This window comes from Doryrhamphus excisus, linkage group LG5 (genome assembly GCF_037039965.1).
Source record: "Doryrhamphus excisus strain RoL-2023G ecotype Guam linkage group LG5, RoL_Dexc_Guam_v1.1, whole genome shotgun sequence".
Classification (NCBI taxonomy): domain Eukaryota; kingdom Metazoa; phylum Chordata; class Actinopteri; order Syngnathiformes; family Syngnathidae; genus Doryrhamphus; species Doryrhamphus excisus.
The window spans coordinates 168,372-185,627 of NC_136361.1; the positions used below are offsets into that span (position 1 = coordinate 168,372).

General features: G+C 44.0%; 1 long non-coding RNA gene across 1 annotated transcript; it reads right to left on the reverse strand.

Annotated features, from left to right (window-relative positions):
- Positions 1-1,378: 1,378 nt before the first annotated feature.
- Positions 1,379-3,287, reverse strand: LOC144898450 (uncharacterized). Its single transcript, XR_013627326.1, has 2 exons — positions 2,538-3,287; positions 1,379-2,468 (listed from the first exon to the last, which is right to left on the reverse strand). It is a non-coding gene; the product is annotated as an uncharacterized LOC144898450 (long non-coding RNA).
- Positions 3,288-17,256: the final 13,969 nt, after the last annotated feature.

Consider the following 17,256-nt stretch of genomic DNA (forward strand, 5'->3'; position numbering starts at 1 on the left):
CTCTAAGGCTGGCCCTTTAAGGCTGGCCCTTTAAGGCTGGCCCTTTAAGCTGGCCCTTTATGGCTGGCCCTTTAAAGCTGGCCCTTTAAGGCTGGCCCTTTAAGGCTGGCCCTTTAAGCTGGCCCTCTAAGGCTGGCCCTTTAAGCTGGCGCTCTAAGGCTGGCCCTTTAAGGCTGGCCCTCTAAGGCTGGCCCTTTAAGGCTGGCCCTTTAAGGCTGGCCCTTTAAGGCTGGCCCTTTAAGCTGGCCCCTTAAGGCTGGCCCTTTAAGCTGGCCCTCTAAGGCTGGCCCTTTAAGCTGGCCCTTTAAGCTGGCCCCTTAAGGCTGGCCCTCTAAGGCTGGCCCTTTAAGCTGGCCCTTTAAGGCTGGCCCTTTAAGGCTGGCCCTTTAAGGCTGGCCCCTTAAGGCTGGCCCTTTAAGCTGGCCCTCTAAGGCTGGCCCTTTAAGCTGGCCATCTAAGGCTGGCCCTTTAAGCTGGCCCTTTAAGCTGGCCCTCTAAGGCTGGCCCTTTAAGCTGGCCATCTAAGGCTGGCCCTTTAAGCTGGCCCTTTAAGCTGGCCCCTTAAGGCTGGCCCTTTAAGCTGGCCCTTTAAGGCTGGCCCTTTAAGGCTGGCCCTTTAAGCTGGCCCTTTAAGGCTGGCCCTTTAAGGCTGGCCCTTTAAGGCTGGCCCTTTAAGCTGGCCCCTTAAGGCTGGCCCTTTAAGCTGGCCCTCTAAGGCTGGCCCTTTAAGCTGGCCCTCTAAGGCTGGCCCTCTAAGGCTGGCCCTTTAAGGCTTGCCCTTTAAGCTGGCCCTTTAAGGCTGGCCCTTTAAGCTGGCCCTTTAAGGCTGGCCCTTTAAGGCTGGCCCTTTAAGCTGGCCCTATAAGGCTGGCCCTTTAAGCTGGCCCTTTAAAGCTGACCCTCTAAGGCTGGCCCTTTAAGCTGGGCCTTTAAGGCTGGCCCTTTAAGGCTGGCCCTTTAAGGCTGGCCCTCTAAGGCTGGCCCTTTCAGGCTGGCCCTCTAAGGCTGGCCCTTTCAGGCCAGAAACATGTAGCAACATGTCAGTCCACTTTACAAAATTTACCGGTAAATAATCCAACACTTATACATCCAATTCAAGATGGCCATCCTTCATAGTTGCAGTAAAAGTTCACTATTGGCATTCATCCCACTCTACTGTCTAGCAATGTGTTTAGCAGTTGAAATATGCATGTGCTGGAAATGGTGTGTTCCTAACGTCCGAGTGTACTCGGAAGATGAAAACTTGAGCTTCGTTGTCCTTCACATTGTCCCGGAACACATTGGGAGCGTTGTCTCCGTCAAAGGCAATATTAGCGACATCTGGTGGAAGAAGGAAGGCAAAGCAATCTCGCTACAACGAGTGAAAGACAGATCGCCATTACAAACAAAAATGCTTTAATTAGTTCATGTCATTAACAGTTCAATTGCTTGGTGGTCATTATATGCACAAGTTAGCGCCAAAATAACCAGTCCGTTTCAATGCGCGCTGTGACATAAGATGCTCATGACGTCAGCGGTCACGTGATGAAATGGTCACCATTTGGAAGCAGTGTGACTCAGGAAGACTTGACACACTTCGAGGCTTCGGGCTCATTTCACCATCTCTACTAAAAACAAATAGTTGATGGAAAAGCAGAAATCATGAAAATAATGCGTGTAACATCTATTCGCCTTCTTACAGTGTGCATGTTCATCGTTTCGTCGCATGCTTGAGCTTCATGGCCAATTTTTACACGGATTTACGCACCACATTTCCCAAAACGGTGGAAACTTTGGGTCTTGGGAGTTAACTCGGAGTTATGAGGGTGTTAGCGGAGCAATGCTGTCACCTAGTGGCGTTATGGCAGTACTGCAGTGATTTCAAATTGTCACTTTGTTCCAACGATTGAGGGAAGGTTGTCATGTAGCTATGATACCTATTAAGTATCCTCCCTGCTGCGTTAGGAACCTTGGGGGCTGGTCTACAATTGGGTGTGGAGGGGGTGAGGGGTTTCCTTGGGGCTACTCCTTTGCCCTCGGCATGGTTCTGGCTCGGTCACCCTTCTATTTTAACCGCACTAGATACAGGCACGGGACCCACCATAGCCCAGCTGTCCTCCACCTTGAACTACTTGACCAACCCATATATTCATACCGTATATAAACCACATAGAGGCCAGCCCTTTGGAGTGGGTCTCTTTAGTTGACTTATTTTTTATTGCATAATATACACAATGCCATTTCATCACACACATGGGTGAGGCGGGCTTGGCTGGGGTTCCAAGCAGCAATTGAAGACAAGGACAATCCTCCATGTCCAAAGCAGGGATGTCAGAGAGCGGGCGGCAGCAAAGATAAGTCCAACAGTTGAGAGTCAGTGAAAGGGCTGCTGGAGTACACGACATCCTCGTCTGAGTTTGCAGCAGAGTCGTACAGCATGGGGTCCACGTCGAGATCCAAATGAGTCTCTAGGATGTCATCGCTCAGTCCTGAACCAACCACAAGAAAGACAGAGGAAGCAAAGTGCACAGTACGGGTCAAAGGTCACAACAACTAACCTTACATGAGACGTCACACGTTTGTCTCCATGAAGGTACAGTGCATCCGGAAAGTATTCACAGCGCTTCACTTTTTCTACATTTTGTCATGTTACATTCATGTTTTGAATATATTAAAAATAGAAAACCAAAAAAATCACATTTACATAAGTATTCACAGATCTTTCTACAGCTCAATTGGAGTCCACCTGCAGTAAATTCAGTTGATTGGACATGATTTGGAAATACAATAACTGTCTATATAAGGTCCCACAGTTGACTGTGCACAAACGCCAAGCATGAAGTCAAAAGAACTGTCTGTAGACCTGCGAGACAGGATTGTCTTGAGGCACAAATCTGGGGAAGGATACAGAAACATTTCTGCTGCTTTGAAGGTCCCAATGAGCACAGTGGCCCCCATTATTCGACTAGTCAGGATAGAAGGAAAAATGAATGCAGCAATATATAGAGATATCCTGGATGAAAATATTGTGGGACCTTATATAGACAGTTATTATATTTTCCAAATCATGTCCAATCAACTGAATTTACTGCAGGTGGACTCCAATTACGCTGTAGAAAGATCTCAAGGATGATCAGTGGAAAAAAGATGCACCTGAGCTCAATTTTGAGCTTCATGGCAAAGGCTGTGACTACTTATGTAAATGTGATTTTTTGTTTTCTATTTTTAATAAATTCAAAAAAGTAAAAAAAATACTTTTTCACATTGTCATAATGGAGTATTTTGAGGTAAGAGATTAAATTAATACAATTTGGAATGAGGCTGTAACTTGACAAAATGTGGAAAAAGTGAAGCGCTGTGAATACTTTCCGGATGTACTGTATGTGCCCTGGGATTGGCTGGCCACCGGTCCAGGGTGTACCCCGCCTCTCGCCCCAAATCAGGCTCCAGCATACCCCCACCCTAGTGAGGATAAGAGACATAGAAAATGAATGAATAACTAAACCATGTTGGTGTCATTCAACAGCTGTACTGTAATCTTACCTTGTCTAAGCTGTTGGGACCAAATTCTTGAGCGTCAACATCCTTCAGTATTCTGTTAAATGGATGGAGAATGCTGCACATGTAATTCATGTGGCAGCCAGAATATCTGTATTCATTAGTGCAGTCCAAAAAAGGAAAAGCAAGGCGATAGGGGCAGAAGGCATACCATGGAGCAGTCCAGAGACAAAGGAACTCCCAAAAACAGCTGGAGGAGGTCGCGGTCCACTGGGCAGTACACTGAAAAAAAATTTGGAGTGCCATTTACTTGAGAAAAGCTAGGTAACAATTTGCACGCACAATTCCCAAGCAACTTTTCCTTGGGAAATACTCTGGTCAAATTTACTTTTTTTGAATGAAAAAGGTACTCTTTGCTAGTAAATTTGACCCCAAACTACCTTTGAATCTACTTCAAAATCCATATAAATGTACTCGCTTTTCAGGATTGTTTAACTAGTTTTCCCTGACTTTATTTGGAGCAAATTATAAGTAATATTTACATGATTTAAGCTACCACCTACACCACTTTTCTAATATGATTGTGTAGTATTTTTTTAAGATGGCCTTCTTTGAATGAAATGATCTTAACACATCTTCTACAAAACATTATTTCAAACCAGAACAGCTTCACTGCATTTGTACTAAAGCTGTATTTACTTCCAGATGACTGTGCACAAAAACGCAACACAGCCACAGGTTGAGGTACCTGTGAAATTAATTCAACATTTCATAACTAAACCAAAGACCTGGGATTTATTCCCTTAATTGGGAATCGTATTATTAGAATGATTATTTTTTGACTTCCACTTTCCTCATGCAGGTATGGACTTCCCACACTAGTGTGCCAGTCGCCTCCTTCTGGACTTTTGGTGTCTACTATACACTCAATTGGAGTCCACCTGCAGTAAATTCAGTTGATTGGACATGATTTGGAAATATAATAACCTTTTTCACATTGTCATAATGGAGTATTTTGAGGTAAGAGATTAAATTAATACAATTTGGAATGAGGCTGTAACTTGACAAAATGTGGAAAAAGTGAAGCGCTGTGAATACTTTCCGGATGCGCTGTATGTGCCCTGGGATTGGCTGGCCACCGGTCCAGGGTGTACCCCGCCTCTCGCCCCAAATCAGGCTCCAGCATACCCCCACCCTAGTGAGGATAAGAGACATAGAAAATGAATGAATAACTAAACCATGTTGGTGTCATTCAACAGCTGTACTGTAATCTTACCTTGTCTAAGCTGTTGGGACCAAATTCTTGAGCGTCAACATCCTTCAGTATTCTGTTAAATGGATGGTCAAATTTATATCTGGCCCTAACGAGCCCTAGCCAGCCCTAAAGAGCCCTGGCCCCAACTCTCCCTAGCCAGCCCTGGCCCCAACTCGCCCTAACTCGCCCTAGCCAGCCCTAAAGAGCCCTGGCCCCAACTCGCCCTAGCCAGCCCTAACTCGGCCCTAAAACCCTCCTCCAACCATAGCCCTAAAACCCTAACCCAAACATTCAAACGAGATCTATGTTGACTACTTACCCAACGGCGCAGCGCAGACTACTCATGTTTCCTTCGGTTAGCTGGTCCGTTGATACCACCATTCTCTGCCAGTCTGTCTTCTTCCTCTTTTGTTTCAACGCTCCAAGGCGTATTACTGCCCTCCACAGGTTGGGCACAAGTGTAAGAAGGCTGGGGGGGCTGGGGCGAGGGAGTGGGGGGCTGGGGTGTGGGACGGGGGAGGCTGGGCCTAAATGTAGAAGGCTGGGGGGCTCGGGGACTGGGGTGTGGAAGGCTGGGCCCAAATGAGGAAGGCAGGGGGTGAGGGAGGGGGGAGGCTGCTATTTCTACTTGCTATGTACTGCCAACTAGGGGTCACTTTAAAGTAATGCTATTCTACTCGGTAAATACCACCATCTCGTGGTCACTTTAATGGACTGCTGCTTCCAACAATGCAATCTCAATGGGCGACGTTTTTCGCCAGTAACTCCCCAACGAAAGGTCGTATAAACATAGAACCGACTTCTGCCTACACAAATTCAGCTGCAAGCTTTCCGTTGAGACCCCCAAGCCAAACAAACTTGGGTGCCCTCATTCCATCCCAAGACCTGCAAAACATCCTTACCGCCAAAGGACAAAACCCCTGAGACTCCAGCGCTACCCCCTGGGTCAGCACCCAGCGCAAACGCACGAGGAAAGAGAAAAACCTTGACCAAGGTCAGCCACCGGGAGAGGAATCCGGCGATTACGGTGACCAGCTGTCCCTGCTCTTGGATCTGATGGCGCGAGGGGAATCGGTTCCCCCCACTCCCCCACCAACCCGGGCCACAGAGGCCCTTCGGCGTTGGGAGTCAGAATTCGCTTTCTGTTGAGAACCCTAAGAAATTGAAAAATAGAATCCAGGAATATGAACCTGTAAAACCTGTAAAACCTCATCCCAAGACCTGCAAAACATGCTTACCGCCGAAGGACAAAACCCCTGAGACTCCAGCGCTACCGCACGAGTAAAGAGAAAAACCTCGACCAAGGTCAGCCACCGGGAGAGGAATCCGACCATTACGGTGACCAGCTGTCCCTGCTCTTGGATCTGATGGCGCGAGGGGAATTGGTTCCCCCCACTCCCCCACCAACCCGGGCCACAGAGGCCCTTCGGCGTTGGGAGTCAGAATTCGCTTTCCGTTGAGAACCCTAAGAAATTGAAACCTGTGAAACCTGTGAAACCTGTGAAACCTGTGAAACCTGTGAAACCTGTGAAACCTGTGAAACCTGTGAAACCTGTGAAACCTGTGAAACCTGTAAAACCTGTAAAACCTGTAAAACCTGTAAAACCTGTAAAACCTGTAAAACCTGTAAAACCTGTAAAACCTTATCCCAAGACCTGCAAAACATCCTTACCGCCGAAGGACAAAACCCCTGAGACTCCAGCGCTACCGCACGAGTAAAGAGAAAAACCTCGACCAAGGTCAGCCACCGGGAGAGGAATCCGACGATTACGGTGACCAGCTGTCCCTGCTCTTGGATCTGATGGCGCGAGGGGAATCGGTTCCCCCCACTCCCCCACCAACCCAGGCCACAGAGGCCCTTCGGCGTTGGGAGTCAGAATTCGCTTTCCGTTGAGAACCCTAAGAAATTGAAAAATAGAATCCAGGAATATGAACCCTGTGAACCCTGTGAACCCTGTGAACCCTGTGAACCCTGTAAAACCTGTAAATCCTCATCCCAAGACCTGCAAAACATCCTTACCGCCGAAGGACAAAACCCCTGAGACTCCAGCGCTACCGCACGAGGAAAGAGAAAAACCTCGACCAAGGTCAGCCACCGGGAGAGGAATCCGACGATTACGGTGACCAGCTGTCCCTGCTCTTGGATCTGATGGCGCGAGGGGAATCGGTTCCCCCCACTCCCCCACCAACCCAGGCCACAGAGGCCCTTCGGCATTGGGAGTCAGAATTCGCTTTCCGTTGAGAACCCTAGAGAAATTGAAAAATAGAATCCAGGAATATGAACCTGAATATGAACCGACATTGCTTCAAACAATATTATGTGTGTTAGCCTGTTAAACTATTCAATCTGCAACATTTTACACACACACACTGAATGTTGAACCTGAATTTGCCAACAAATAGTTTAACGTCTGTCACCCCCTTGTGACAGCTCTTAGTTTTCCTCAGTTCCTCGTTCATGCCCTTGTTTTGTATTTCCTTCCTGTGTTGCTCTGCTGTGTTTTCAGTTGATGTCCATTATCTCCCGCACCTGTTTCTCATTATTTGTGATGCCTATTTGGTTCAGGTGCGCGCTCCTTTCTTTGTTGGGTCATTGATGTTGTTTTCTCTGTTGAACATGCTAGTGCGTTGGTCTGCTGCATAGTATCAACAATAAATGCCTTTTTACCTGCTATTGGGTCCTCATCTCTGCATCCTGGGGCCGTGCCGTAAAGCTCCCAAGCCGGAACGTGACAACCTCTCTGTGCTAACCACAAAAAAGAAAAATAATTATCTAACCAGATCATTTAACTTTGAGACAGACAACATGTGGTGCTAAAGTTAGCTTTCTGCTTGTTTAAAGCATCGGCAGCTTACCGGAGCAAAGGTAGCTTAACACACAGCCAGTGCAATCCTAGCCTCAAGAGGCTGACACTGCACTTCCTGCAAGCCCTCCAAAATGCACGCCAGGTCCTCAACAACCAACCCCGCTGCAAATTAAAACAACCATGGCTGCGGTCACATGATGCACCGTCACCGGTACACGCCCAGTAATTTTATGCCTACCTTTCACATACGCTGCTGATGGCACGACAGACCAGAGCCCGCCACCGGAGCGCGCCAACACAGCCTCGACAGGTGAACAGCAAGGAACAATGAGCGCCCCGGTGACGCCAAGACCCATCAATAACCCTGGCACCGCCTCGCAATCGAGCCCCAACAGCTGATGCCAATTCAGGTGGAAGCGCAACAACGCTCAACCTACCAAAAATGCTGCACATGTAATTCATGTGGCAGCAAGAATATCTGTATTCATTAGTGCAGTTCATTAGTGGAGTGGAGTATTTTGAGGTAAGAGATTAAATTAATACAATTTGGAATGAGGCTGTAACTTGACAAAATGTGGAAAAAGTGAAGCGCTGTGAATACTTTCCGGATGCACTGTATGTGCCCTGGGATTGGCTGGCCACCGGTCCAGGGTGTACCCCGCCTCTCGCCCCAAATCAGGCTCCAGCATACCCCAACCCTAGTGAGGATAAGACATAGAAAAGAGTTTCTACCGGAGTGTCCACCAAACTTGACCTAAGAACCCAATGTAGCATGAAAACCAAATAAGACCTGAGACTAGTGTGCTTGGATATACGCAGCGCTCACTTTTGCATCACATCTGCCTCCCGTTTCTGCTGCTCAGTCGAGCGGTCGGAGTCTTTGGAAGTGAATTTAGCCTCATGATCACCACGAGGACATTTGCTCGGAATCAGCATCTGCAACAATTGCATGTGAAGTCTGGTGCGAGTTAAGACTAGAATGAGAGATCGCCTACCTTGAGTTCAGCTCGAAGAAGAATCTGACTCTCTGGGGAGGCGCCATCCAGATGGAACCACTGATCCAGGACCAGTTCTGGTTCCGAGAGCAGCTCTCTGATTGGGACGACTAAGGAACCCATGGGCAACGTCCAGCTGTGAGAGAGCTGGAGAAACAAAGTGTAAAGGTAGTAATACAAGTCAAGTTTGTTGATATCACATGGTGGAAATACTAAAAATAATATTGTTAACTTACCTTGACAACAACATTCTCTTCTCTAGGGTCATAAACCAGGAAGCAGAACGCCTCATTCCACTGAGGTGATGTCGTGCGATCACACACCTACAGCAAAGATGGACGTGTTAGTCCCGGATGCCAATACCCTGGTTATTATTTGGCTAGTTGCCACGCTTAGTAGTCTCACAGTAGTTTTGTGGGATGTTTTTCCAAGAAGCATATCCGCTCCCACTTTTGGCTCTTTTCCACTCTTTTCCACCTGTTGACACGCCACATGGGTCATAATAAAACACAGATCATGCCTCCTCAGTACCTCCTCGACTCACTTACTGGTAAACCATCTGCTTGTTCGATGAAGACAAACAAAAGTCCCACAGATGGAACGGCTTTGTTCTGGTAGGACTGCCTGGAGTAGAACTTGAGAATCTGAAGAGAATGGTTCGATATTAGTATTTTTTATAGTTGAATGAAGCATTAGTACGCTTTTTCTTCTTCTGGAAGCACCCCCCTTATCCAGTTGGTCTGCCTCCGAGGCTGTTGGAAGCCATTCCAGGATCAGGTGAACGCGACCTGACTTGACATCACTGAGCGTGTACTGATACACTGATACATAAAACACACACAATCCTTTGAATGCTTGAACAATTCAATGACAATAATATAAGCCGTTTCCATACCTGATCCGTGTACTGAGAATCAATTATGTCCTTCAGTTTGACCTTCAGCCTGCATGTTGAGAAACATGACAATTATTTCAACCACTTGATAATGGAATGGATTTCTTTTCTCTAATTCATGTTTATTTTTATTTATTTACACTGCAATATTTGATATTTATACATATATATTTAATATCATTTGCGTTCTACATGAATGTTCTAAATGATTCCAACCATATCAAATTCTACAACCTGTCTTTAATATACTGTAAGTGTGTGACATAATTTTTCTTGTGAATCGGACAATAAAGTGTAGATAAAGGAGGATGGCGGTGCTCTTCTCAATACTGGCATCGCTGCGCTGGAGGTAGTAAGCAGTATTATCAAGCAGTTGCAGTATGTGACAGTATCGATAATAACAACACTACTAATGTGTACTGGAAGCAGTACCTTCCCATAAAGTCATCCTTCATGTCCATGTCTTTATCAAACACCTCCAGATGTAACCTGATGGAGCAACAAAACTCATCATTTATCATCTGGTACATGTATTCATAATGTGACGAGTTGCTACTTTACTGTGGCCAGCAAGCTTTCTACAAATGGATTAAGGATTAAATATTCTAAAACAAAAGATGCAGATTGGGCATTGATACTTTTATGTTGAAAGAACTCAATTGTACATCAATAACTCCTGTAACCACAAATCTCACTCTCTCAATTTCTGCGGCAGTTTTTCCTTGTGTATGGAAGGCATCAGCTGTCATTCAATATATAAGAACGTAGATCCTTGTCCGTTTCCAATTTCAAACCAATCTTCGACTTGAAAAAAGGTTTTGACACTGTAAAGCATAGAATAACCTAAACCATGTTGGTGTCATTCAACAGCTGTACTGTAATCTTACCTTGTCTAAGCTGTTGGGACCAAATTCTTGAGCGTCAACATCCTTCAGTATTCTGTTAAATGGATGGAGAATGCTGCACATGTAATTCATGTGGCAGCCAGAATATCTGTATTCATTAGTGCAGTCCAAAAAAGGAAAAGCAAGGCGATGGGGGCAGAAGGCATACCATGGAGCAGTCCAGAGACAAAAGAACTCCCAAAATCAGCTGGAGGAGGTCGCGGTCCACTGGGCAGTACACTGAAAAAAAATTTGGAGTGCCATTTACTTGAGCAAAGCTAGGTAACAATTTGCACGCACAATTCCCAAGCAACTTTTCCTTGGGAAATACTCTGGTCAAATTTACTTTTTTTGAATGAAAAAGGTACTCTTTGCTAGTAAATTTGACCCCAAACTACCTTTGAATCTACTTCAAAATCCATATAAATGTACTCGCTTTTCAGGATTGTTTAACTAGTTTTCCCTGACTTTATTTGGAGCAAATTATAAGTAATATTTACATGATTTAAGCTACCACCTACACCACTTTTCTAATATGATTGTGTAGTATTTTTTTTAAGATGGCCTTCTTTGAATGAAATGATCTTAACACATCTTCTACAAAACATTATTTCAAACCAGAACAGCTTCACTGCATTTGTACTAAAGCTGTATTTACTTCCAGATGGCGGTGCACAAAAACACAACACAGCCACAGGTTGAGGCACCTGTGAAATTAATTCAACATTTCATAACTAAACCAAAGACCTGGGATTTATTCCCTTAATTGGGAATCGTATTATTAGAATGATTATTTTTGACTTCCACTTTCCTCATGCAGGTATGGACTTCCCACACTAGTGTGCCAGTCGCCTCCTTCTGGACGTTTGGTGTCTACTATACACTCAGTTGGAGTCCACCTGCAGTAAATTCAGTTGATTGGACATGATTTGGAAATATAATAACTGTCTATATAAGGTCCCACAGTTGACTGTGCATGTCAGAGCACAAACGCCAAGCATGAAGTCAAAAGAACTGTCTGTAGACCAGCGAGACAGGATTGTCTTGAGGCACAAATCTGGGGAAGGATACAGAAACACTTCAGCTGCTTTGAAGGTCCCAATGAGCACAGTGGCCTCCATCCCTACAGTGAAGCATGGTGGTGGCAGCATCATGCAGCAGCAGCAGGAACTGGCAGACTAGTCAGGATAGAAGGAAAAATGAATGCAACAATATATAGAGATATCCTGGATGAAAATATTGCTGCATTCATTTTTCCTTCTATCCTGGCTAGTCGAATAATGGGGGCCACTGTGCTCATTGGGACCTTCAAAGCAGCAGAAATGTTTCTGTATCCTTCCCCAGATTTGTGCCTCAAGACAATCCTGTCTCGCAGGTCTACAGACAGTTCTTTTGACTTCATGCTTGGCGTTTGTGCTCTGACATGCACAGTCAACTGTGGGACCTTATATAGACAGTTATTATCTCAAGGATGATCAGTGGAAAAAAGATGCACCTGAGCTCAATTTTGAGCTTCATGGCAAAGGCTGTGAATACTTATGTAAATGTGATTTTTTTGTTTTCTATTTTTAATAAATTCAAAAAAGTAAAAAAAAAAAACTTTTTCACATTGTCATAATGGAGTATTTTGTGTAGAATTTTGAGGTAAGAGATTAAATTAATACAATTGGGAATGAGGCTGTAACTTGACAAAATGTGGAAAAAGTGAAGCGCTGTGAATACTTTCCGGATGTACTGTATGTGCCCTGGGATTGGCTGGCCACCGGTCCAGGGTGTACCCCGCCTCTCGCCCCAAATCAGGCTCCAGCATACCCCCACCCTAGTGAGGATAAGAGACATAGAAAATGAATGAATAACTAAACCATGTTGGTGTCATTCAACAGCTGTACTGTAATCTTACCTTGTCTAAGCTGTTGGGACCAAATTCTTGAGCGTCAACATCCTTCAGTATTCTGTTAAATGGATGGAGAATGCTGCACATGTAATTCATGTGGCAGCCAGAATATCTGTATTCATTAGTGCAGTCCAAAAAAGGAAAAGCAAGGCGATAGGGGCAGAAGGCATACCATGGAGCAGTCCAGAGACAAAGGAACTCCCAAAAACAGCTGGAGGAGGTCGCGGTCCACTGGGCAGTACACTGAAAAAAAATTTGGAGTGCCATTTACTTGAGAAAAGCTAGGTAACAATTTGCACGCACAATTCCCAAGCAACTTTTCCTTGGGAAATACTCTGGTCAAATTTACTTTTTTTGAATGAAAGAGGTACTCTTTGCTAGTAAATTTGACCCCAAACTACCTTTGAATCTACTTCAAAATCCATATAAATGTACTCGCTTTTCAGGATTGTTTAACTAGTTTTCCCTGACTTTATTTGGAGCAAATTATAAGTAATATTTACATGATTTAAGCTACCACCTACACCACTTTTCTAATATGATTGTGTAGTATTTTTTTAAGATGGCCTTCTTTGAATGAAATGATCTTAACACATCTTCTACAAAACATTATTTCAAACCAGAACAGCTTCACTGCATTTGTAGTAAAGCTGTATTTACTTCCAGATGACTGTGCACAAAAACACAACACAGCCACAGGTTGAGGCACCTGTGAAATGAATTCAACATTTCATAACTAAACCAAAGACCTGGGATTTATTCCCTTAATTGGGAATCGTATTATTAGAATGATTATTTTTTGACTTCCACTTTCCTCATGCAGGTATGGACTTCCCACACTAGTGTGCCAGTCGCCTCCTTCTGGACGTTTGGTGTCTACTATACACTCAATTGGAGTCCACCTGCAGTAAATTCAGTTGACTGGACATGATTTGGAAATACAATAACTGTCTATATAAGGTCCCACAGTTGACTGTGCATGTCAGAGCACAAACGCCAAGCATGAAGTCAAAAGAACTGTCTGTAGACCTGCGAGACAGGATTGTCTTGAGGCACAAATCTGGGGAAGGATACAGAAACATTTCTGCTGCTTTGAAGGTCCCAATGAGCACAGTGGCCCCCATTATTCGACCAGCCAGGATAGAAGGAAAAATGAATGCAGCAATATTTTCATCCAGGATATCTCTATATATTGTTGCATTCATTTTTCCTTCTATCCTGACTAGTCTGCCAGTTCCTGCTGCTGAAAAACATCCCCACAGCATGATGCTGCCACCACCATGCTTCACTGTAGGGATGGAGGCCACTGTGCTCATTGGGACCTTCAAAGCAGCAGAAATGTTTCTGTATCCTTCCCCAGATTTGTGCCTCAAGACAATCCTGTCTCGCAGGTCTACAGACAGTTCTTTTGACTTCATGCTTGGCGTTTGTGCTCTGACATGCACAGTCAACTGTGGGACCTTATATAGACAGTTATTATCTCAAGGATGATCAGTGGAAAAAAGATGCACCTGAGCTCAATTTTGAGCTTCATGGCAAAGGCTGTGAATACTTATGTAAATGTGATTTTTTTGTTTTCTATTTTTAATAAATTCAAAAAAGTAAAAAAAAAACTTTTTCACATTGTCATAATGGAGTATTTTGTGTAGAATTTTGAGGTAAGAGATTAAATTAATACAATTGGGAATGAGGCTGTAACTTGACAAAATGTGGAAAAAGTGAAGCGCTGTGAATACTTTCCGGATGCACTGTATGTGCCCTGGGATTGGCTGGCCACCGGTCCAGGGTGTACCCCGCCTCTCGCCCCAAATCAGGCTCCAGCATACCCCAACCCTAGTGAGGATAAGACATAGAAAAGAGTTTCTACCGGAGTGTCCACCAAACTTGACCTAAGAACCCAATGTAGCATGAAAACCAAATAAGACCTGAGACTAGTGTGCTTGGATATACGCAGCGCTCACTTTTGCATCACATCTGCCTCCCGTTTCTGCTGCTCAGTCGAGCGGTCGGAGTCTTTGGAAGTGAATTTAGCCTCATGATCACCACGAGGACATTTGCTCGGAATCAGCATCTGCAACAATTGCATGTGAAGTCTGGTGCGAGTTAAGACTAGAATGAGAGATCGCCTACCTTGAGTTCAGCTCGAAGAAGAATCTGACTCTCTGGGGAGGCGCCATCCAGATGGAACCACTGATCCAGGACCAGTTCTGGTTCCGAGAGCAGCTCTCTGATTGGGACGACTAAGGAACCCATGGGCAACGTCCAGCTGTGAGAGAGCTGGAGAAACAAAGTGTAAAGGTAGTAATACAAGTCAAGTTTGTTGATATCACATGGTGGAAATACTAAAAATAATATTGTTAACTTACCTTGACAACAACATTCTCTTCTCTAGGGTCATAAACCAGGAAGCAGAACGCCTCATTCCACTGAGGTGATGTCGTGCGATCACACACCTACAGCAAAGATGGACGTGTTAGTCCCGGATGCCAATACCCTGGTTATTATTTGGCTAGTTGCCACGCTTAGTAGTCTCACAGTAGTTTTGTGGGATGTTTTTCCAAGAAGCATATCCGCTCCCACTTTTGGCTCTTTTCCACTCTTTTCCACCTGTTGACACGCCACATGGGTCATAATAAAACACAGATCATGCCTCCTCAGTACCTCCTCGACTCACTTACTGGTAAACCATCTGCTTGTTCGATGAAGACAAACAAAAGTCCCACAGATGGAACGGCTTTGTTCTGGTAGGACTGCCTGGAGTAGAACTTGAGAATCTGAAGAGAATGGTTCGATATTAGTATTTTTTATAGTTGAATGAAGCATTAGTACGCTTTTTCTTCTTCTGGAAGCACCCCCCTTATCCAGTTGGTCTGCCTCCGAGGCTGTTGGAAGCCATTCCAGGATCAGGTGAACGCGACCTGACTTGACATCACTGAGCGTGTACTGATACACTGATACATAAAACACACACAATCCTTTGAATGCTTGAACAATTCAATGACAATAATATAAGCCGTTTCCATACCTGATCCGTGTACTGAGAATCAATTATGTCCTTCAGTTTGACCTTCAGCCTGCATGTTGAGAAACATGACAATTATTTCAACCACTTGATAATGGAATGGATTTCTTTTCTCTAATTCATGTTTATTTTTATTTATTTACACTGCAATATTTGATATTTATACATATATATTTAATATCATTTGCGTTCTACATGAATGTTCTAAATGATTCCAACCATATCAAATTCTACAACCTGTCTTTAATATACTGTAAGTGTGTGACATAATTTTTCTTGTGAATCGGACAATAAAGTGTAGATAAAGGAGGATGGCGGTGCTCTTCTCAATACTGGCATCGCTGCGCTGGAGGTAGTAAGCAGTATTATCAAGCAGTTGCAGTATGTGACAGTATCGATAATAACAACACTACTAATGTGTACTGGAAGCAGTACCTTCCCATAAAGTCATCCTTCATGTCCATGTCTTTATCAAACACCTCCAGATGTAACCTGATGGAGCAACAAAACTCATCATTTATCATCTGGTACATGTATTCATAATGTGACGAGTTGCTACTTTACTGTGGCCAGCAAGCTTTCTACAAATGGATTAAGGATTAAATATTCTAAAACAAAAGATGCAGATTGGGCATTGATACTTTTATGTTGAAAGAACTCAATTGTACATCAATAACTCCTGTAACCACAAATCTCACTCTCTCAATTTCTGCGGCAGTTTTTCCTTGTGTATGGAAGGCATCAGCTGTCATTCAATATATAAGAACGTAGATCCTTGTCCGTTTCCAATTTCAAACCAATCTTCGACTTGAAAAAAGGTTTTGACACTGTAAAGCATAGAATAACCTAAACCATGTTGGTGTCATTCAACAGCTGTACTGTAATCTTACCTTGTCTAAGCTGTTGGGACCAAATTCTTGAGCGTCAACATCCTTCAGTATTCTGTTAAATGGATGGAGAATGCTGCACATGTAATTCATGTGGCAGCCAGAATATCTGTATTCATTAGTGCAGTCCAAAAAAGGAAAAGCAAGGCGATGGGGGCAGAAGGCATACCATGGAGCAGTCCAGAGACAAAAGAACTCCCAAAATCAGCTGGAGGAGGTCGCGGTCCACTGGGCAGTACACTGAAAAAAAATTTGGAGTGCCATTTACTTGAGCAAAGCTAGGTAACAATTTGCACGCACAATTCCCAAGCAACTTTTCCTTGGGAAATACTCTGGTCAAATTTACTTTTTTTGAATGAAAAAGGTACTCTTTGCTAGTAAATTTGACCCCAAACTACCTTTGAATCTACTTCAAAATCCATATAAATGTACTCGCTTTTCAGGATTGTTTAACTAGTTTTCCCTGACTTTATTTGGAGCAAATTATAAGTAATATTTACATGATTTAAGCTACCACCTACACCACTTTTCTAATATGATTGTGTAGTATTTTTTTTAAGATGGCCTTCTTTGAATGAAATGATCTTAACACATCTTCTACAAAACATTATTTCAAACCAGAACAGCTTCACTGCATTTGTACTAAAGCTGTATTTACTTCCAGATGGCGGTGCACAAAAACACAACACAGCCACAGGTTGAGGCACCTGTGAAATTAATTCAACATTTCATAACTAAACCAAAGACCTGGGATTTATTCCCTTAATTGGGAATCGTATTATTAGAATGATTATTTTTGACTTCCACTTTCCTCATGCAGGTATGGACTTCCCACACTAGTGTGCCAGTCGCCTCCTTCTGGACGTTTGGTGTCTACTATACACTCAGTTGGAGTCCACCTGCAGTAAATTCAGTTGATTGGACATGATTTGGAAATATAATAACTGTCTATATAAGGTCCCACAGTTGACTGTGCATGTCAGAGCACAAACGCCAAGCATGAAGTCAAAAGAACTGTCTGTAGACCAGCGAGACAGGATTGTCTTGAGGCACAAATCTGGGGAAGGATACAGAAACACTTCAGCTGCTTTGAAGGTCCCAATGAGCACAGTGGCCTCCATCCCTACAGTGAAGCATGGT